Below are 23,413 nucleotides of genomic sequence, written 5' to 3'. Positions count from 1 at the left end.
CCCATTGTCACAATACTACTTAGGAAAGACTAGTCACTGCAGAAAGAAATCCAGAAACTCCTCAGAACTGTGTCTCCTGCTCCTATGGCAGGGACCTGGTTATGAGATGTTCCTTTTCCTCACACTGAACCAAGGATTTGGGCTGAAAGTCTCTGGTGTCTCCATCACGCTCATTCACTGGCAGCTCATGTCATTCAGTTATGTGGTTGCAACTAGCTGCAAGGGAGGTGTTTTAGTCAGCATTTTTTGCTGCTGTGACTAAAAGATCTGACCAGAACAATTTCAGGAGGAAAAGTTTATTAGGGAGCTCACGGTTTCAGAGGTCTCAATCCACAGGCAGCATGCTCCATTCCTTGAGGCTCAATGTGAGGCTGAACATCACGACAGAAGAGTGTGGTAGAAAGAAGCAACTCATATGATGATCAGAAAACAGAGAGAGACTCCAGATACAAAATATATACCCACAGCCACACCCCCAATGAACCACTCCCCCCAGCCACACCCTACCTGCCTCCAGTTACCACTCAGTTAATCCCATCAGGTGACAAATTGACTGATTAGGTTAAGGATACAACCCAATCATTTCTCCTCTAAAACTTCTTGCATTGTCTCACACTTGAGCTTTTGGGAGACACCACATCTAAATCATAACAGGAGGCCAAGTGCATTCTTGCTGGGGACTAAGAAAGAGAAAAACATGGATTTTTGGTGAGATGTCAACAGTCTTTCCACTATACTTTATGACTTTCCCTTCCCCTTCCAAGCTCTCCTCTGCCTGTTCCTGTGTATGTGTATATGTACGTGTGTGTGTGTGTGTGTGTGAGAAAATACAAATATGAAAATCCATATTTCTATAATAATAAGCCTTGGATCCATCTATATAATAAATAGCAGGAACCCTCACACAAATATGCTGGTGTTCTACCTCAGAAGGAAAGGAATGAGCTGAAATTAGGGACAGGGGAAGCAGCTCATGAACAAGCTGTTTCAAGCAAGGGGGACCAATTCACCTGCTTCTACAGTCACCTTACAGCCATTACCAGGATGTACCATGTACTACACTCGTACTCGTGAGGGGTTCAGGTCCCAGCTGGAGGATGTTAGTAGAGCACGTAATTCCCCTCATAAGAGCAGCAACTTGCTAAGTGATGCCCTGTGACCGTCAGTGGTTCCACTATCTGCTCAAGAACCATCACGTCTTGACTCAGCTCTGTCCTCATCAACACTAGACTCTGGTTTTCCTCTCAGAGCAGATTTTTTAAAGCATATTTCACTTTGAAGACATTTTAGATCTTAAACATGGGTAGAAACAAGGCTGCACTGAAATGTGGACAGCAGGCAATCAGTTAAAGGCGCTCCTAGATGAGGTGTTCCACACTCCCCTCCCAAAGCACCTGACTCAAAACCACCAAAACGAGAAATCAGTGTATGTCCTGAACTTTCATAGTCTATCTCAAATGTTAAATCAATTACATGCAAATGATCTACGTGATGAATACACTAGACTACACGCCCCTCCGGTAAGGTATGGATGTGATTTACCTTGCTACCCTCCACAACACCTTGCATCTGCCATCATTCAGTAAAGGTGTGGTGAATGAATATAGTCAGGTGATGTCTATTCATCATTAGTAAGTCCTCACACGTGTCCACATGAGGATTGTCTTGAGGACAAATGCGTAGCTGTATGACTCACTCTGCATACCACTTGGCCAACAGGTGTACAGTAGATGCTTTCCAACTACAGCTGTGAGAACAGTAGTGGTGACTGTGACAGAAAATTAGCCATGATTATGCAAAGGACTGTGCTACTTCATGCCTGTGAGTCCAGTCAGTCACCCTGAGTAGTTTAAGACTCCAGGTTCTATCATGGGTCCCTCGCTCCTCAGCAATTTGTATCCCATTCCCTGTTGTCATTGTCCCACAGCTCATGTCACCATCTGACACTTTTAAACTGGTTTGTGTCTGTCTCCCCGACTCAAAACTCTGTCCGTGTTGTCCAGCATGCCAAATAGTGCCAGGTACGTAATGAATACTCAATAAACATTTGTGAAAATAATAGAAGAAATAAATAAGATATGTGGATTTTTTTCTCTGAAATCTGAAGATTTTAGTCACAAAGAAATGATTCCTATAATGCCCCAGCATATTCACATTCTTCTAACACCTCGAAAGGAGATCATGCAGACAAAGCCACTTCTTACATCACCAAAGTAGGGTTTATAGAAACCCAGGTTATTGTCCTGCCATCTCAAGATACTCAAATAAACTGAGGAGGAACAGAATCTCAGCTTGGATATACTTTGGGTTCCTTTTCACCAAATAATAACCACATGTGCAGGACTGGCTCACTTCCCAGCTAACTCCCGCTCCTCTCCAGAGGTTGGCATGTGGCACTCTGAGCTCACACCCAGCACCCTGTGCAAGAAGCCAGGCAAGGACTGGGAATTCCTGCACTTCAGAAAAATCTGCCTAAACCCCACATGAACCAACAGGTCAGATCTCAGACCCACCTCAATTCATGGAAAGTACCCAGGATGCATTTAAAGAAGAAAAACAAAGTTCAAGTTCAGCTTTCCAAACATGAGTTTCTACTGGTAATATAAATGGCTCTAGGCTGTTAAGGAATCACAAGATGTTATAATTAATTCAACAAGCTGTTGCTTGACAGAGCTCTATCCAGTTTTACTGAGTTTTTGGCATATGGAAAAGAGTATTTTTTGGCAATAATAATCCTTATTTATTCACTCTTCTGTTGACTCTCAGAGAGTAATTAAATAATACTCCCAAAGAAATGAGAAAAAAAGAGACTACCAGCTCAAGAATGTGTAACACAAAGGCATTGTACACATCAAAAATTTTTATATATCCAGAACATTTGACACTTCAGAAATCTTTAGAAGAGTAAATATTAGTGTCCAGCAATTCACAAAAGAATGACTAAGTTTTTAAATCCCAGAAAGAGTTGCTTTAACATCTTCCACCGTAGTTCTCAAACTTTTCACCAACACTTTCTTCAAATACACTCTGATAAAAAGGTTGTTTCAAGCTTTATTAGTTAGTACTAACTAGTCAAAACACCTATCCAGCCCACCCGCCAGCCATTGTGGATTATGTGCTAAACCCAGAGAAACCACAGAGAATGCCCAGGATAAGATATCCCCAGACTAGCTTTTTTCACTAGTTTTTTTCATGAGTGATGGGATTCATTAGTAAAATAAAAGGAAGAGACTAGATAATAAATAATTATCTAAACAACTAAATAATTTTAGTTGATTTGATTTGTTTTGATTTTCGAAGATTCTCACACAACTTGTAAAGAATATTACAAAACATGAAGTAAAGGCAAAAAGTAAAAATGAAATTTCAGAAGAGTTCAATAAGTGGAGAATTCTTATCACTTCTAATATTTTATCTTCTAAGATTTAAACATAAAGCTTCAGATCTTATCTCATTTCCTAGGGACTTCTCACCTCTTAATCTCATTTGTAGATTACCTGATTCTTTGCTTTCCTTCTTTCTTAGGATTAAAAGCATTAAGTTTTGGTTTTTAAATTTTTTTCCCATATTCTTCATTGGTGCATTATGGTTGTACCTAATGGTGGGATTTGTTGTTAAATATTCATACGTACACACAATATAACAATAAAATTTGGGCAATATCACTTCCCAATACCTCTTCTTACCCTTCCTCCTTCCCCCTGGTTTCCTCCCTCTACTGTTTCCCATTTTCTTACTTGCTTCTCAAAGTGAAAGAGGTAAAAATAATACAAATTATTTTTTTTTTTTTTAGTTATACAATAAACTTTACACATGTCCTTTACACAGCCTCAAAATGCTGGGGTTAATAGTATCATTTAGCATAATCACATACACAGAAAAGCTTCCCTCCCTTAGTAACACAAACGCCCATCTGGCCTAATCCAACCAACTGGGGAACATGGCAGGGCCATGGTGTTAGCCACTCTCCAAGATCACACTCCAACTTGCTGCTGACCACCTTCTAGAAGGTGCAGTTTTCTACTCCTATAGGTTTCTGTTAATGGACTTAAAAGCACCAACACACAACCTCTTCAAACAAAATCACAAAACACGCAAAAGACTTTTATTTAGAATCAACCCCAAATGCTACATATTTGGACAGGACATGTGGCCAAATTTTCAGCAACAGTGACAGCTACCATATGAACTGCAAATCATTCAGAGCAATTAGTTATCTTTTCTAGAACAAGTGGCACTCTATACAGAGAAGTGCTATTCTACCAGCTTTATTAAGATATAATTCACATTTCATATAATTTGCCCATTTAAAATGTACAATCTAATGGTCTTTAGTATGCTCACATTCAACCATCACCACAGTCAATTTTAGGCTGTTTTCCTCTGCTGAGACACTCCATAACTAACTATTAGCTGTCATTCCCATTGTCTCCCCGCACTGGGTTTCCCAGGACCACTGATTTCAGCCATTTCTTAATTCTGAAACACCTGCAGAATACCAGACATGACTGCTACCAACAGTGGCTCACTGAGATTTTTGGGGAAAGGGGAATGGTCTTCAGAGTCTCAAAAACACACTTGGAGATTCTGACATGGCCTCCTTCCCTCTTGGGAATCACTGCTGTAATAGATTCCACCTCCAGACACATTCCTGGAATTCTGAGTTCTCACCATACATACTCAGCCAAGGCCATCGTCACGAAGAGTTGCTAATTTATGGCTCATTTTATGATGGATCTCCCACTCAAAAGAGACTTATGGACTACTCCAAAATTGTCTCTAATTAGATACAAAGCAAGAACAAAAATAATCTGGCCCTCATTCCCCCTTCAATAAAACTTTTTCTCCAGGAAACCTATTCAAGCAATTAAAATAAGTTCCAATTTCTACTTGCCAAGCCTTTCTGTTCTTTTTCTAAAGAGAAAGATAAGAAGTAAGCAAAACCTGAGTTTTAAATCTGAATTCAAACTGCCTGGGGCTACTTCATACTTCAGTAAACAAATGCATGACCTAAACTAATAAATGTTTCATATATATTCAAAACATGAACACCTACCTTTAGCCCAGCTTTCTGGTTAGACTGCACTTCATGGATAACTCTACAAAGCACCTTTCCTCCTAGTACTTCCAGATCCTTACAAAGAAGCAGAACTTTCTAAACAGGAAACACAAATGCAGAAAGGCAGGGCCATTGTCCTGGGTGACACCAGAGCCCCAAATTCCTGGCATTCCCAGATGTAAATTCAAGGCTCCTGTTGTCACACAGCACACGCTCTCCATGTGGAGACAGGTCCGTTCAAAGGGTATAACATAAAACTGAAAAACTTATTATTTATTTATTTATTTATTTTTTTGCAATTTGGTCAAAGTGACAAATACAAAATAAAATTTTGACAAAACCAACAGTAGTGCATTGGAATTTCACAGTCCTTCCCTACAAAAGACTACCTTTCCAATTATACTCTTTCAGATATTCTAAAACTATCTGTAGCAAAGTCAATGAGAAGACTTGCTAGAGAAGCCCAGGCAGGTGACATTCCAAGTGCAGACATCTAAATGCAACAGGTCACTTAAAGCAGATATTTCAATTATTTGACTGTGACAGATTTAATGTCAAGAAAAATAATAGGACTGAAGGTGTAGCTCAGTGGTAAAGTGCTTGCCTTGCATGCACAAGGCCCTGAGTTTGATCCCCAGCACAGCAACAAAAAAGAAAGTAAAGGGGAAAACAAAACAAAATAAAACAAAACCTGAGGCTCTGCTTAAAAGTAAATTTATTCATAAAAATAAAAATACAATTAGTGTTTAAAATCTTTCTAACAAAGAAATCTATATTCCACTAAAATCCCTGCAAACTTTGTCATAGTCTTTGCTTCTCTCCCCATCTGAACCATAAAGTAATTAGGAAGCACTGGAAAGGTAATGTGGGCTCTGATCCAAGCTTCCTATGTGACATTATTCCAGATGGCACCTGAGGCTACCAGGTGTAGTTAGTTATTTCTTACATTGAAAAATACTCAAGGTCATTTCATAAGACTGTCCTCTCCTCTGCATGCACTTAATTCAGAAAGCTACAGCCAGCTATTCTGGAAGACACCTACTGTTCTTATGACAGAAACTCTTCCTTGTGACAGAAACTCTTCCTTGTACCTAGGAAATTAGAATTAATATTGTACATTAGCCAAGAGAAGCTACAGTTATTGGGATTGGTGATGAGATGACAAATTACTGTGTTCAATCCAACAGAATAAGACAAAATAAAGATTCCTCTGAGGCCCCAGCGACTACAAAAACCAGTAGTCTTAAGTTTCCATATTTTAGAGACTTGCATACTGTACAGTGATGGAAGAATCAGAGTCCAAGATTTAAGGCACTAATATTCAGCTTTTAAAACTGCATCAAGTTGCAGAATATTTTCTTGCAGAATTTTGTTCAACTAATAAAATTAAAAAAAAAAAAAAGTGTTTCTGAGCTATGTGGTTGAGCAATCAATTGTATCCTGGGTTTAGAAATTAGTGGAAAATCCATGAGCCATTACCAAATTCCACAGCCAAAGCAGGCTTTTCTCTGGATGACTGAAATCTTCAAAAGTTAACACTCTAATGAGGTATTACTACATCTTGAATAATCCTGCTATAACTAGAAAAATAACATATTCAGAGTATTGTTTTTATCATACCATGAAGCTAGAGAAAACACACATTCTGCCTCTATATTTGTTTTTCCCTTTTTGAGGGACATTCCATTTGAGAAAAAGAACATCTAATTTTACTTGGTGGCCCCTAAAATGTTCATGTCTGGCACAGTGGGCAGTGTTTACATCCTCTAAGCCTTAATTAATCATAAACTTTTGGACAGCAGTGATTCTGTTTTATGAGGAAAAAAAAAAACTACTGCATAAACATCTAGCTTCAAATTCTGGTTTTGTCACTTACTAGCTGTGAGACTTGGAACAGATCACTCACACACACACACACACAAGGGAGTTGGAAAAAATAAGGAGCCCACGTATAAGGCCATGATTATATGTATGTGGCAGGACACGTGAAAGATGAGCCTAGAACAGCATTTCTCAAGATTTTTGGTCCTAAGACCACTTTAGAGTCTCAGCAATTATCCAAGCATTCAAAGAGTGTACCTTAGAAAATTCTAGAAAACACAAGAATACATATGCACACATTCTAATAGCTAATATGTGGCCTCTAGAAAAACTCTTCCATAAGCATGTGAGAAGATGAGAATAAAAGAGGTAAATTATGTCTCAGAATCATGAAAACTGTTTTGACTTCACAGCCTCCCTAATAAGGTGATAGGAACCCTTGCATTCTCAGACCACACTCTGAGAACCTAGCATACAGAGAGCAGGGAAGCTGACCAAGACTACCGGGGTTATATCAAAAGGCACCAGGAGCCAACACAGGGGCTCCTGCTGGCCAAAGATGGGACAACTTAGTAAGAACAAATGTGATGGATGGAAACGATATTTTAAATCTACAAATTCTTAATGAGCTATCCTGCCAACTGGTTATCTTTGAATGATAAGGAGTCCACTATTTTTAAAACTGGTAAGTAAAGGGAAAGAAGAATTAAGAGGGTTTTCTGACCATTCCTTCCTAAACTGTTAACTGAAGATAGCTGATTAGCAGGAGTTTCTCTTTATAGAATTAGTCTAGTTAATAAACAAAGAAATGATTGGCAGGAAATAACATTTTGAAACTCTTAAGAATTAATGGATTTAAGAAGCAACAATCACCACCGGCTATCGACATCCATCTTGTGAATGCACTGGTTCATTCTCTCTCTCTCTCTCTCTCTCTCTCTCTCTCTCTCTCTCTCTCTCTCTCTCTCTCTCACACACACACACACACACACACACACACACACACACACACACACAACTGATGTTAAGTGTCTCATGATGGGGATACAGAACACCACTCATATAGTATTCTTGACAAAAAATTAAACCAGCATTCAATCCAGGCTCTGGAAACAACTGCCAGTTCATAAGAAATACAGTAGTTAAAGGGATATGCTAAATAGAACATTTCACATTTAACTCCCTGGGATGTAATCAGCCAAATCCAGAATATGGAAAACTTTACAGAATAGTCTGGTTTAGAAAAACAATAAAATCACAAGGATAAGATGATAAAAGGTGAATCTATAGATTAGAAGGGACCAAAGAGCCATGTCAACCACTTACATTGTGGGGACCTTTATCTGGCCACTGATACAAACAAACCAAAAAAGAAAAATAATGAGAAAAACAGATACATTTGAATACTGACAGAATTCTACATCCAATTACTGAATTTTTAAAAAATCTGATAACTGTATTGCAATATTAAAAGAAAAGAGTCTTATCTAAAATATTTGTAAAGAAAACACTAATGAAAAAGTAAGATGTTAGAGATTTGCTTCTAAGTAATCTGGAACAGGAAGAGGAGCTGCAGTCTAAATGAAATAGAACTGGCAACAAATTGAGAAAGGCACACTGGATATAGTATTATATTCTCATTACTGTGTACATGTTTAAAATTTTCTGTACAAAAATAAATGTTTTGCAAAATTAAAAGTAACCACAAAAGGGCCTGCTTGACTTCTTCCGCTACCCTGTAGGCTACCCAGAGGAAGGACTGCACACTCGCCTGTTCGGCCTGCAGCACTGTGTGGGGCACAGGGTAGGAGCTCACCTGGGACTTGATGAACGAGGCTGCCACCACAGAACTGCAAGGTTGAACTGTGACAGAGCATGTTCAGCAAAGAAGTTCTGAGCCAGTGGTCTCTACACCTTAGACACCCTTCCAACAAGATGGGAAAATAAAATCATATTTATACTGTGATCACTATAAAAAAGAAATACCCAGAAAAAGGTGAGGAAAAAAAAAAAAACCCATAAAATAGAAAAGAAAAAGAAACATTAAGGTTTTGTTTTTCTTTCTTCTTGGCTATAGAAATGATAGGAATTTGTTCTTCTATTTCTTTGAATTTCTCAAACTTTCTGTGATTACTACATTATGCTTAATGTTGGAGGAAACTAATAAATCTTACTTTTAAGTTGCTTACAATATCAAAGATCTAGTGATGGCTCTTTTTTACATGAACTGATATTCTATTTCTAAGACCCTATTCTGTTCCAAGACCCTATTCTTTTCTATTTCTAAGATCCTTTCTATAGCTTAAAGAAAATAGAATCTAGAAAACAGTAAAAACTATCACAGTAGATTTTTAAATCTAACTACAAAAGCAATATAAGAAGATCCTTATTTGTATCTGGGAAGGGGAGGATATCCATTATCTTATCCTCTTCAAGACTAAAGAGAAGTGCTATTTAAAAAAAAATCATATTTGGACAACCCAAAGCAGGAGACCTCTTTGGATTCCTCTAAAGCCTCAGTGGGGAGGAAGCTGGGGGCAAGGAGGAAGATCTGGGGCTAATGGAAGGGTCTCCTGCTGTGCCTCCTGCTGTGCCTCCTGCTGTGCCCTCCTCTGCACTTGCTCTTCCAGATATACACTCTGTCCACCTCCACTTGTCCCTTCCACCAGCTCAAGAAGGAAGAAGGAAAAGGAGAGTTTAGTTTAATGCCAAGATTCCACACCTGGCAATGCCCTATTCTCCAAAAGAAGATGTGTCCCACAAATAGGAATGGATTTGCTGTTTTCTTGGATAAAAAATTCCTTTTAGATAAACATTCTTAAAGAACTCAGTAGACTCTATGCCCACTTCAATTTTGCCACTTAGAAAATAAATGAAAGAATATATACATTCGTGACTATTAATAATTGAACATGCAAAAAGAAAAATGTTCAAAATTTGGCATGGATAATTGTTATGTTTTCCACATGGGTCTAATTAAACTTGATTTAGACTACATAGTGCCTTCTTTCTTAACCCTGCTATTAAATAAACAAACAACAACAAGAGAGAAAAAGTACCCTGGAATTGCCACTTTTCCTGTGCCTTAGATATATGGTGGGAGGCTACACTAAACGTGAAGAAAAAAGTCAAAATGACTCAAAATATGGCAGTGTGACCTTGCAGTTGAGTATGAGCTCTGAATCAGCTCATCAAGGTTAAGACTGTTGATCTGTCATTTATTAGGTGTGTGACCTTGGTGAAATTGTTGAACCTGCCTATCATGGGTTCCTCATCTATAAAATAAAAATAAGAGTGGGAGGACAATAGGGTTGTTAAAATAACTAAACGAAAAACAGAAAACAAACAGTACTTAATACATATGTACTCAATAAATCCTGTTTTTATGACCTATTACATTTTTTACTCTACTTTTGTTTCTTTTTTTATCCAAGGAACACCAATAAAGTTCTATTTAGCTTCATCAGTAAGTACTGTATTCTATTTTAAACCTTAACTCTATTTTTCCCAAAGTAGAAACTAACTTTTTCTCTAGGAAAAAATAATAAAGATGGAGTTAGAGTCCCCTTTGCTTTTTATAATCATGAATGGCAGCAGATTCTCAACTCTTTGGACCTAGGAAGAATCATACCAACTCTGAAGTTCTAGAAAATTCTGAGAACTGGATACTAAATGACCTCCTGACCCTCTCAAAGGTTCTTTATACTGGGAATATATTTTCCAATAATACCAAATTCCCCATGACCCTTTCTAAAGAAAAGAAATTCAAAAAATCTATGCCAAAAAGGATTATCAGGAAATGCTCATGAGATCCTAAAGGAACCTAAGTCTTATACAACCATATACAACTTAAAAGAAAATGTCAGGCATGTTTATACTATCAAATAGATTCCTGGTTTGTGAACTTATTAACAGGACAAGAAAAGAACTGCTGAAGACATAAAACAAGCCAAGAAAAGCATAAAACTTTAAAAAAAAAAATCAATACTTTCCATGCTGCAAGAAACTAAGAGAGAAGGAATGAGATTTACTCAATACTCTGATAATATAGGAACTGGCATGAGAACTAAAAGCAAAGTTATAAAGCTTACATCAAAGAAAAGAAGTTGGCAGTCAGAAGAGATGAAAGAAATTTGAGGGGAATGTTGTTGAGATATATAAAGTATGGTGCTGAATCTGCAATAAAATGTTTATTAGGAGTTAATACAAATGATCCAATAGAATAATCAATGGCCTAGGTAATTAGACATTAGGTGCAAAGTAGTATCTCTGGCTTTATATATCTGCACCAAACAAAAGTGCATGTAATGAGAAAATTTCCATTCACCAGAATTCTAGGAAGATAAGCAGTATTTCGTATCTTAACTTTTGTAGTTGTTAAGATATGAAAGCAAGAAATCCTTCCTATCCCGAGGTTTCCCCAATCTGGGTACAACTTTGATCAATATTCAAGGGAGAAAGAATATTAAACATGAATAGAATCAGCAAAGACAGTAAAAGCTCACCCACTTCTAGTCTTCACTAAAGCCTATCAGATGAGACTAGAAGATCAAGGTGGGAGAAATGCTGCATTCAGAATCCATGTAAGGGATGCAGGAAGCAGAAGTTCAGAGGCCAAAGGAACATCAGGAAGTAAGACACAAGAACATGTACAATAACCAGAAGCTTTGGGCTGATCCAAAGGGCAGGGAATACCTGTTGATGCTCAGTTACCAAGACAAGAGGTTGTCAGTCCAAGGTAAGGATACAATGTATTCAAAGATCAGAAATCCCATGGAAACCAACAAATCATAATTTGATTAAGGGTGGCCTAGGGTCAAATGCATACCAAAGTTTATTTTGATTTAAGAATTCCAGGAGGACACCAGAGAACAGGAGTCCTTCCAAGAAAGTTTGCTGCTAACTCTCAGATCTAACATACATGGGTAGAAGACAGGACTTGGAACAGCAAGGACTTACTCAACTGGGTGTTTCTCCTAGGCCATGGATCATGGTAGGCATCTCAGCAGAGCAGACAAGTAGCACCATGGTTGAGCTCTCCAGCCTGATTTGAATCTGTCTAAGTTCAAATCCCAGTTTGCCACCTCTAGCTCAAATTCAGATTTGTTTTTTCTGCTCAAATTTTCCATCTGTCCAAAGGTTCTTTGTTGTGGATCACTCACAGATCTTCTTCCCAAAGCAAGGAAATACAGAACTTCTCTGTAGCATATGACACAATTGTACACCACCTCCAACTCAGCAAACCCAGAAAACATTCTTAACCTGATCTTCATGTCCTCCTTTCTGTTTTATCACCACTTTACTATACCACTTCTTAATTTTTTCATCCTTTCTACAAGGTAAACAGGACTCCCAGTAATTTTTAATACACTCTGACCCCAGTAAAATACTGAGCACCTATCCAAGGCCTGGGCAGCAATGCATTAGAACCCCACAGTTCCTCCCAAAGATCACTCTTTGCTAGATGCTGCTAAATCAATGAAACTTGGGTATTATGAAAGGTTACAATTATCCTTAAGAATCCAAACTCCCCTGGTTTTCCAAGGTAATGAACAAGAATGTACTAAAGCAAACCAGAGGTAGAAGCCAACCATCAGAGTGATGTGAAAAAACAACAGGGGACCAACCTTCTATGCTTTATGCTATTCTTTGGAATTACCACCCAAGGTACCCTTAGTACACCCTCCCAATAATTCTTTCCTCCAAGTTTTCCACACTCCTTCCTTGGGAGTGACTTTTCAGAGTCTTGCATGCTGGAGTAGTAGGAAAATCTTGGTTTCAGAACTCAGAGAGCTTAGCCCTGGTCCCAATCTGCCAAAATAAATGGCATGACCTGGGTATAGTCACAAATCCCTCAGGCCACAACTTCCTTCCCTGTAACATTTTAGAGATGTTTCTAGTCCCAAAGATAATAGATTCTTAATTTATAAAATTTTTCAAAGTAGGATTTTCTTGTTCAGCTAAAAAGACTCAACATCTACCATAAGACAGGCATGGTGGTGCACACCCATAATCCCAGTGGCTCGGGAGGCTCAGGCAGGAGGATTGTAGTTCAAAGCCAGCTTCAACAACTTAGTGAGGTCCTAAGCAACTCAGCAAGACCTTGTCTCAAATAAAATACAAAAAAGGATTGGGAATGTGGCTCAGTTGTTAAATGTCCTTGGATGTAATCCCCAGTACCAAAAACAACAACAAAAGAATATCTACCATAAATTAATATCCTACTATGTGTTAGGCATTATTCCTGACATTTTGCAATCCCAACTGGACTTCTGAGGGGATCTGAAGGAAGCCAGGGCTCCTTGATTGCAATGTCCACTTGATGCCCTCTGCTCCTTGAGTCCAAGAAGAAATGCTAAAGTGGCCTTATACCTCACCTCCCACATTTACAGGCTTTAAAATGCTTAGGGAGGATGTACACAAAAGCACAGGAGAATAAACAGCCACAGGAAGACTTGTGACCAAATGAACTAAGCATGTGTCCTTAGAAAAATGCTAAGAACAAAGCAGATGGTTTCCCTATTTGAAGAGCAAGAAAAAACTATTACTTGGCTACATACAATAAAATAGTAGATGATAAAGAGAGCCAATGCTCACAAACGATGCTCTCTTTTCCTTGTTAGAGAAAACTGAAGCAATTCTTAAAGACCTAAAGTCCCAGACAGGAAAACCCAAGTCTTATGACCCTTGAACACCTCGGGGTCTAAAGGAACTGGTGCCTTGAGTTTAGTAGAGAAATGATTCTTAATTTGGAACTAGTTTGAAAAGAAAAAAAAATCTAAGTTTTCTCACAACCTAGCAACCTATGAATCTATCAATGACCTAACTTAGTAAGTTACAAAGATGAACAATAAATGTAAAGGAAAATTTAGCACCACATTTGATTTGGTTTTGGCTCCATGGAGCTTAAAAAAAGAAAAAAATGGATGAGATAGATGAGAAAAGGAGAAAGAGGGAGAAAGGTGTTAGTATTGGAAAAAGCAAAGGCAAAATCAGGATGGTGGGTTCCTGGGACAGAATAAGGAGGAAGCCCTAGAGAAAGCAGAGGGAACCGCCGAGTTGGCAGCAAAGCATCTCTAGGCCATAAAACACTCCATTGTGTGGCAGGTATCCTGGGTGCTGAGGAACGGGCAATCTTTCCTAGTCATCCTCAGCCTGGAAGCATAGGCACTCCTGCCCCGTGCTCTGTCATTCACTAATCTTTTTCAGAATCAGTAACAAGTAGAGTATCAGTAACAAGCAGCTGTATCTAAAAGACTACATGCTTAAATTCCTTTTTTCTTCTTCTTTTTGATTGTAGATTTCTGCCTCCAGATTACTTAGTGAAGATTTTTATCACAACCTTCAGATGTTTTGAGATGATTAGATTTAGTATCTTATTATAAAACCCAAGTGGTTCCCCCCCACCTTGGTGAATCTCCCTCTCAAGTATAAGAAATGCTGGCTTGAATGCCTTGCCATTCAGAGAAGTATTTTTTGAGCCCAGATTATTGCATATAAACTACAGACTGGTAGGGGCTTATTTGGCTTCAGTTGCTGCCAAGCCCAATACGCACTGCACATGACAACAGATGTCTGTAACAGAGCTTCCTACTTACTCTTCTTCCAAAGCTCATCACAGTGAGAGCCACCAGGGAGTCAGTTAAACTTGGCCTGTTCTTGAAGGTTTTGATTGCACTGTCAGCTACCTTCACAAGCAATATGCCCATGTAAGGCAAAAATGAGGACCAAATTATTCCAGCAACTGAAGATTCTATGAACTCAAGAAGCTTAAGTGAATTACATTTTCTGCAGCACTATAAAGTGATTAAAGAAATACTTTTCCAGATTAAAAAAATTATTACACCTAGTATATATTTCAGAAGCAGAGAGGTGGGCCTGAAGCCATTTACATGTACTCTTCCAAGTGAATTTCCATTGAAATCAAAGGTAAGGTTTAGAGGAAATGGAAAAATCTGGTCTCAGATAACAGCCAACCCAAACACCTCACCTGAACCCTGGCCAAAATCTTCCTCTCCTCCCCAATCCTGCAATCAGCGTGGGTGATCTCAATAACCAAATCCACTGACACTCTGATCTCTGGTCTCCACTACCTCATATGCAAGGACCCTCTCCTCCCCTCCACCAGAGCCACCCATCACCCAGCCAAACATCCCAACCCTCCACTCAAAACCTCAGCTTCGGCTTCCCTCTTGAAATCCGCTTCACTGTGAGCAACCATGTGGGCCTCATCAGAAGTTCCATTTCACGTCCATTCCTCCTTACCTTCCTTTCTAAAGGCCATCACTCTGATAACCCACTTTCCATGACATCGTTACCAAGGGCCCTAGACTTACTTGCTCACCTTCTTTTTGTCCTCCCACTTCTGCCCAAACTCCAGTCTTAGGTGATGCCACCTGCAGCTGTCTGTACCGACAGTGGAGCACCTGGGCACTGGAGAAAGTCACACACAGGCAGTAGCGAGCGTCACTCAACATTCATGAGTAACAACTGTAAATGAGTCCTCAGTAATGCAGGCAAGCCCACCACATTTCTCTCACCAACACGTTCTCTCACCCTCCTCCACTGTTATGTCACTTTCAAGCCTCTGCAGCCCAGCTGACATCCATGCCACCACCCACATTCTCAGATGGCTTTGCCACCTAGAAGAGAAATGGAAGCCGCCATGCAGAGCAACTTCCTGTTATCAACTGCCTGACATTTGTGCCAACCTTCATCCTCTTCCCTCCCTTTGCATCCTGCTCCCTCCTCGCATCTAAACAGCTCCACTTGGCCTTGAGATTCCACTGTATCCTTCTCTGGTTCATGTGAACAATTGTCCTTTTTGTCTCCTTTTTTAATTTAATTAACTTCTCCTTTTCAGCCAGATCCTTCCCGTGGGCACTTTAAGTATTCAAGTCCTGCTTCACAGCACTCCAGCTCTCCCTCACGTGTGTCCAGCTACTTCGCTGTGTTTCTTCTTCCCTTTGGAGGAAAAACAAACATTGTTCTCCTTGGGTGTCTCCATTTTTTTACCTCCTATTCGTTTTTGACCCATCCTCACCTGGCATGGCCCCATCACTCTCTGAAATAGCTCCAGTTTAGGTCTATAATGACCTCTTTGTTGCCAAATTAAAAACAGATTTTTTTTTTCCATTTTTTAAATATTTTCTACCTCAACAGTACAGCAATGCTTTTGATTCCTCCCTGAAACACACCTTATCTTGGCCTCCACCAACATTTTCCTTCCTGTGGTCATGGCTCCCTTCTTTTAACAAATTTGTCCTCCTCCCTATTCTTTGGGAGTCAGACTCCTCTATGCATGAGCCCAGGCTCTCTTATCTTTTCACTCTAGACAAGGGATCAAAAAGCCCAACTATCAATAGCAGCAAGCAAATAATACAATTGAGTGACACAAAGTTGACTCTCATTTTCCTCTCAGCTCCACAATTTAAAACAGCAGAATCAGCAGGATAACTGACATCAGAACCTGGGCATCAGGCAAGGTGACAATAGAGAGTGGTATTAGCTACAATAAATAGGCACCAATACTCCTACTAAAACAACAATTAATTACTTAGCTCTAGTCCAAAGTCCTCCTTTCTATGTGAAAAATCCCAATTTGTAAATCTTGGCAATTGCACTCATTCTAGTGCAAGTGAAAGAACTTCTGGTTCAAACTGGGTAATACAAAAGGAGAATTTACTGGCTTCTTTAACTGAAGGGCCTACAGTGTAGCTTGGGTTTAATCAGTGGGATCAGGACCAGTTCTCTATCTGTGTTCTACTTCCTTGTCCCCATTCTCAGATAAGCTCTGTCTCCCCTGGGGTGGAAGTTGCTGTGCCTCTAGTCCACATTCGCTAGCTTTAAGCATAAACCAATAAATTTTCTCTTCCTGGAGCCCCCAGTACTCTCAAAATTCTCATTGGACCAACACTGATGATAAGCTCACTGTTGAACCCAACACTGTGGTTCCGTGACTTAGGGTGGGGGTGATCAGGCACTCCTGGGTCACCTACTGCATTTGTAATCAGAGATGGAACTTTCCCTGAGGCATAATGTCTGAGACTGGAGGAGAACGGATTTCTCAAAAGAAAACTAGGGTGCTGCTACCAGAAGAGAAAATATATTCTGGGCAGCCAAAAAGCCATAAACATAAGCTACAGCAACTCATTCAAATATTTTAAAAACATTACATAGGCCAAACAAAACAGGTTTTCTGGCTGAAGGTGGCTTGTCAACCTCTAGTTCTAAGCCTCTTGTTTCCCAGGTGATTCTCACCCAAGATCGGACCTTCATCTACCATCTCTACACCAAATATGCCACATTTTTATCTCTGACTCACAAATTCAGCTGCCTCCTCAACATCTTCACTTGGATGCTTCAAACTCATCTCAAATTCAAGTTGTCCAAAATAAAATTCAGATCTTCCCATCCTCCCGCCTCCTACCGGAAGCTGGCCTTCCTCAGAGTTCTTATTGCAAGGGGAGAGGGAAAGGGGATTAAATTTTCTCTGCATTAAATTCTCTCTGAAAAAGCAGTTTTAAACAGGGAGTCATAAAACACAATCCTAACCTGAATGCTGGCACTACAAGTTGCCAAAAAGTATTTTAAGACCTTCAGCAAGGAAACTGGAAACTTTTGACAAAATACCAAGAAGGCAAATAACTATTTCACTTATAAACAAGTGGGGAACCATTAAGATATTCTCTTCTATAATTATTAACTATGGTTTCAACTTGGTGAAATTACAACCTACTCAATGTAATATCAAATGAGGAGGCATTTTACTATGACTGTACCATGAACCACAGACAGGTTTTCACCTACCCTTTGGAGTAGGACCAGTATTACTCAGGTATTGTTTGAAAAGAAAAGAAAAAATCTTTCAGGAAGTCAACTGTAAAACTCTATTGAAATATTTGTTACTTTAAATATTCAAGAAAGATATTTGGAATCTGAATTCATGTAACCTTGCAATTTCCATTTTCCATTTCTTTCCCATTTATTTTTAAGACACGTAAAGTTTTACCATAACAAATTCAAATGAGAGAAAGATTGTCAAAAGATGTGCAAAGGTACTTTTGCTTGTATGGCAGTACAGCAAGTTTACTAGCAAACATGTAATTTAATCCTGACAACAACCTGGAAAATTCGCAAATATAACCATATTTCAGCAAACCTAAGAAATCACAGCTGTAAGATACACCATTATTTTATGCACCACTACATTGGGGGGAAAAACATCAGAGATTAAACCATAACAAACAATGTACTATGAAACACATGTTATTGGCACATACCTATAATCCCAGTTACGTAGAAGCTAAGGCAGGAGGATCACAAGTTCAAGTTCAACCTTGGCAATATAAGGAGACTCTGCCTTGAAATTTAAAAACAAAACAAAACAAACAAAAAAACCCCCTTATTTTAAGATACGTTAAAACAAACAAAAACATACATCTCAGAATCTGTGAAAAACATTATCTGAAGCCTCCCTTCACAGAGAAAGAACCAGAGGCTCATGGGTTTACCCAAAGTTAGAGTTAATAAATTTGAAGAGTGGACTTGAATCTATGCAATCTGCATTCTGATCCATTTCTCCTCAGTCCAGCTACGAAGTCTGCATGGTCTCTAGAGCACCTTCTGGGCCCCAGAAGCTCTTCTGATACAAAGGTTGAAAAGGAAAATCATAAATTTCAATAAATGCTTTTAAATTGTCATGGATTCTAAGACTGAGATAACTTAGAACTTGACTTTTCTCTAACTAGCGCAAATACTCTACCAGGTGTGTAAGAAAACAACTGCATCATTAAATTCACTGCTAACTCAGAAGGGGACAGGTTGACACAAAAACTTAGAGTTGACTGTTAGTTTTAAATGTGAGTCACAAGATGATTTGTACTTATGAATTGCCATTACCAAGCCTCTCATCAAGGGACAAGTTTCTTCTGCAATAAACTATGTCCATTTAATGATTTTTTTTGGTTGTTTTTTTGTTTCAAAAATACCCATTTGGAAAGGTGCCATGTTATACCTAATTGCTACATAAATTAAGGCAAAGCAAATGTGTAAGGCTAATAGTTCTAATCAGTACATGCAGGCAGCCTTTTGATTTCAACATCCAACATTCATTTAAAAAAAAAAAAAAATCTGTTGCAAAAGCCAAGAAACATACTGTATGGAATCTGAACCAGACTGATAGGCCTGATTATTTAAAACTAATTGGTAATAAGTACATGTGAGATATTTAATAATGAAAATAATATTCCCTTTGTGTTTTCAAAGGTTCCTTTTTCCTAGACTTTCATAGATGGCTCTGGAGGAGAAATGGTCTAGCAAATTCTCAGTGATACCTAATGTTGAATCTGCCTTTGTCAAAGGCACATCAAATGGAATACCCTAAGTCTTCGTGAGGCTGGCAGTCTGTCTAATCAATGGGTATACAGGTGAAAGATGTGCAGGTGATTACTTATAAGCATTCTTAGTAACTGAGCAACTTATTAAAACCTTTTGACATCATGTCCAAGCAGCAATGAATGTAGAATTAGGACACCTACTACAGCCAGTTTCTCAATATGACCTTAAGGAAGTCACATCTCTGAACTTGTTTCCTTACTTGTTGTCTACGCAGGGCTATCACAAAAGAAATTAAGGCAAGAGAAAGTCATTTACAAGCTCAGAAGTCCTACATAAAGTAAAGGATCACTAGAACTACTAGCAAAAACACTTGTTGCTTAAAATATTGAAATGATTTCCTTTTGGGGTCCCTGAAGATGAAGTCAGAAGACTCTTTCTAAAATGCAAATCCAATTGGTCCAAGCCCAGGCCAAGACTCCTTATTGCAAGGATTAATCCTCAACTATTAGAATGGTAGATAGATATAGGTCTGAGAAACTGGCTCCTCTGTAGCCTTATCTCCAACTTCACTTTTAAAAGACCATTGCAAATATATAGTTGCACCCTGATCACATTCTCTTCCACACTTCTTTGCCCCTGCAATTTTTTTTGTTTTTGTTTTTACACAGTTTCTGGCTGTGGTTATCTTACCACACTCAGGATGCCACAGACTACTATTAAAGCACTTTTATGTTATCATAAGGTTTTGAACTTCTGCAGGAAAAGGAGAGCCAATGTTTTGGTTTCATCACTAGTGCAAATCCCAACCTACAGCAATTCAATAAATGTTCCTGGAATGACAGGCAAGGGAGATCTTTATTTGTACACCACTAGGAGATGGTGCCAAGCAGAGAAGCCCAAGGAAAAGTTTTCACATGTAAAATGGCTTAGAGGCCCTAATAAATATACTATTGGTCTACATCACTTATTCAAGTCCCTTAAAGCCAGATGTGTTTTGGAATTCAGAATTTTTGACATTTTAGAAAGTAATATGGTACAAACACCTTTTGCTGCTAGTAAAGCGTAAGTCAGCATCCCATACTTAAACACAGCGATAATGCTACAGGAAATTTAAAAATAATGCCACTAAATGAGATAAGTGAAGAATATAAACAGACTCACATTTCATTCACATCAGATATTACTACCAAATGAGTTATCAGAGCTTTCCAAGTCTTTTAGGTTTGGGAATTAGAGACTCGATGGTGCATCCATACCACCCAATTTGAGTGTACAGCTATTTCATGCCCCTTTTCTTTTTTTGCTGAGGAAGTCACTACAGCAGGACTGACCCATGTTTAGGCAGCAAATAAAAAGTAACTGCACATCCCAAAAGCAACAGGTTATAAAGTACTCCAAAAAGATGGGGTTCAGAGGCACAAATAAATGGTCATCAACATTGGCAGTTACAGTAACCTCTTAGAAGAGTAAAGAAAATATTTTTTAAAATTTCTAGGACTTAACACTGTAGAACTAGGCAAGAAAAGCAGTGAGACACAGAGCAGAAAAGAAAGAAAGAAAGAAAGAATGAATGACTACACGCATGCATAAATATTGTTAGGAACTAACTCCCATCACTGATCTCTAAATGGCTCTCCACTGGTGGGGAAAGAATTGTACATATACAAACAAGAGCACTCATAAACTAAAATGAGCTGTCCCAGACCAACCTGACTTGCTTCTACATCAAAATAGAACTAGCTATGCATAGATATTAAATATATTATTTTAAACAAACAGGACTCCTATGTGATACCTCGTGTGAAAATTTTCTTTTAAAATCACATGCTAGCAGGTGGAAAGTTTTTCCTAAGAAACTGGTAGGTGTTCTCCTTTCTGAAAACAAGCATAGCACTATCTAATTAGGGAGAGGAAAGAGAAGACAGAATTCCATTTCCAATGAATCCCAACACCTGGACACCCCACGAATCTACATGGAAGAATTCTGTCTCTGAACATGTATGACTGGTACCACAAGGTTCTATGACACACTGCAAGCCAGTAACATCAATAGCTACCATTTACCCTACTGAGCCCTCACTGCACACAAGTCAGGAGCTGAGCGCTTATTAAGTCTCAATGTATCCTCACATTAATAACAGAACCTACCTCATAAGGTTATCATTCTGTTTTACATATAAGGAATGGATCTTTCCATTAAGACCCAGAACTTTTAAAAGGAAAGCCAAATGACTAAAACATCTCTTGCCATCTACTTGATTTCTACCCTGGAAAAAACTAAAAAAGGAAACAGCTTGGCTCCTGCTCATTCTCCCTAACAACACTCTCATCCCCTGTTATACATCTTCTTCAGTAAGTGCATGGCAGAAACAACTCTCTTGTCCACCCTTAAAGCCTCCCCCCATAGCTTAGCTACTACATGTGTTCTCCGCCCCCACCCCAGTCCTTCTGTGGGCCCCACACTTCCATCCCCTTTTGGATACTAAAGCATATATCAGGTACCACACAAGAGATCCAGAATGTCCAAGTCACTGTCTCATTCCTCAGATTTTCAGTTTGGAAATGTGAGCAAACAATCATACTTGAGAATAAGTACAGAAGTAGCACTGTTCAATTCTGTCCCAGGCGGAAGTTCAATGATCACAGATGACCAAGAGGTGATGACCCTTCGCTGGGTCTGAAGAGTCTGAAGAATGCTGAAAAGGTAGAAAGTGGATGAGGAGGTTACTTCACAGCCTCCAGAATCCTATCAAACGGCCACAGGGAGATGAAGCTGAGAAAGGGATGGAGCAGGTGGATAAGCTGGAGTAGGAAAGGTGAACAGCCCCAGTCTCCAAAGTCCAGTCCTCCATGCCCATCTGACTGCAGCACCCAGGACAGCACCCTGCCCTGCCAGCTGGGGAGAAGCCAGCTGGGCTGCCAAGGTGCTCCTGAACTCAGAGAGAGAGTCTGGTCACTGCTTTCCCACCACAGTTTCCAACTCTGCTCCTGACACTCTTATTCTTACTACGAGTCCAGTGGACTTAATAACTAGTCTCTTGCCCTTTTGAGGAAGCCGATATCTGCCAAATTAATTTGGACTCTAAGACCTTGAGTTGAGGGCAGGACACCATTCCCAAGGGTTCTTCGTTCTAGAGGTTGGTATAGAAAACAGCACGATTGCTGAACTGGGCAAGCGAGTAAGAGAACTGATTTTTAAGCAGACCGCTTTTCACGGAGACAGCTAGATCACAGATCACATTCCACACAGCTTCTAAAGCCACCTCAACACCCGCACAGTCAAGACCGACACAGCTGCTGGATCCTCCTTCCTCCTGCTAGGCTATGGTCTACGTGTAGCTGACTCACAGACTCCCACCTCCTCTTTAAAAGAAAGAACAAAATCCTGTTGCTGTATAACATGATCTTTACTTTTAATTAAGGAGGATTGAAATTAACTGTTATGAGAATTTCCTGACACCCCAGATGACAATTAATTAGACACATCCTGATTTCCTACACAAACCCAGAATGAAAAATTGTGAGTTCAAGGACTCACCCCTCATAAAGACCAAGCTGACAGAGAAAGAACAGTACATTTCAACACAAATTCAATCTCCTCCTGTTGGAAGTTGGGCCAAACCAGACATTAAATATTGGGACACGTCAATACTATTTAGTCATACATACAAATAACACTGCCAGATCCAACAAATACTATTTATAGAGCTACAAATTTTTATATTAGTTTCAGAACAAGATAAAACCATTGTTTGGTTCTCCCCTCATACTGAACTAATTAAAGCTCTGGTTATCAGAAAGCAAGGAATCAACATCTCAGAGAGTGACCTGAAACTGATTGGATTTTAGAATGAAGAGTCTTAGAAACATTTTAAACTTCTAGAAAATCATAGTGAGCTGAAGAATGAAGAGATGGCAGTTGAGTCCTGAGTTTACTAATGAGTCATGGTAGAAACCGTACAGCTTCAGTTTCCTCCTCTCTGAAACAGAGATGGGAAGAAAGGTGGGAGGCTGGGAGAAAGAGGAAACAAAGGGTTAACTGGATATATAAGGACTTTCCTGTTCAAAAACAATGAACTTGACACACCAAATGGATCCTTTCCAGAAAGGGACAAATTCCTTATTTCAATTTTAAAAATACAAGCTTTTTTAAAATCAAAGGAAAAAGATAGAGGGCAATAAATCTGTTTTAGT

General features: G+C 39.1%; 1 protein-coding gene across 3 annotated transcripts in view; it reads right to left on the bottom strand.

The window, feature by feature from the left end:
- STXBP6 (syntaxin binding protein 6) overlaps positions 1 to 23,413 on the bottom strand; it is a 244,085-nt gene that overhangs the window by 202,185 nt on the left and 18,487 nt on the right. Inside the window, exon 2 of one of the 3 annotated variants that reach the window (XM_079127279.1) lies at positions 18,163 to 18,242. The exons of 1 other annotated variant lie outside the window; for it this stretch is intronic. The gene's annotated coding sequence lies outside the window, so the exon portion shown is untranslated. Of the gene's footprint in view, positions 1 to 312; positions 3,240 to 18,162; positions 18,243 to 23,413 lie in introns of those variants that run through there. One more of the 3 variants, XM_079127280.1, reaches the window with a different exon arrangement.

Source organism: Sciurus vulgaris, assembly GCF_902686455.1.
Source record: "Sciurus vulgaris genome assembly, chromosome: 2".
NCBI classification, from domain to species: domain Eukaryota; kingdom Metazoa; phylum Chordata; class Mammalia; order Rodentia; family Sciuridae; genus Sciurus; species Sciurus vulgaris.
Note: the sequence above shows the minus strand (reverse complement) of the source record. Positions and strands in the feature narration are given on the sequence as shown.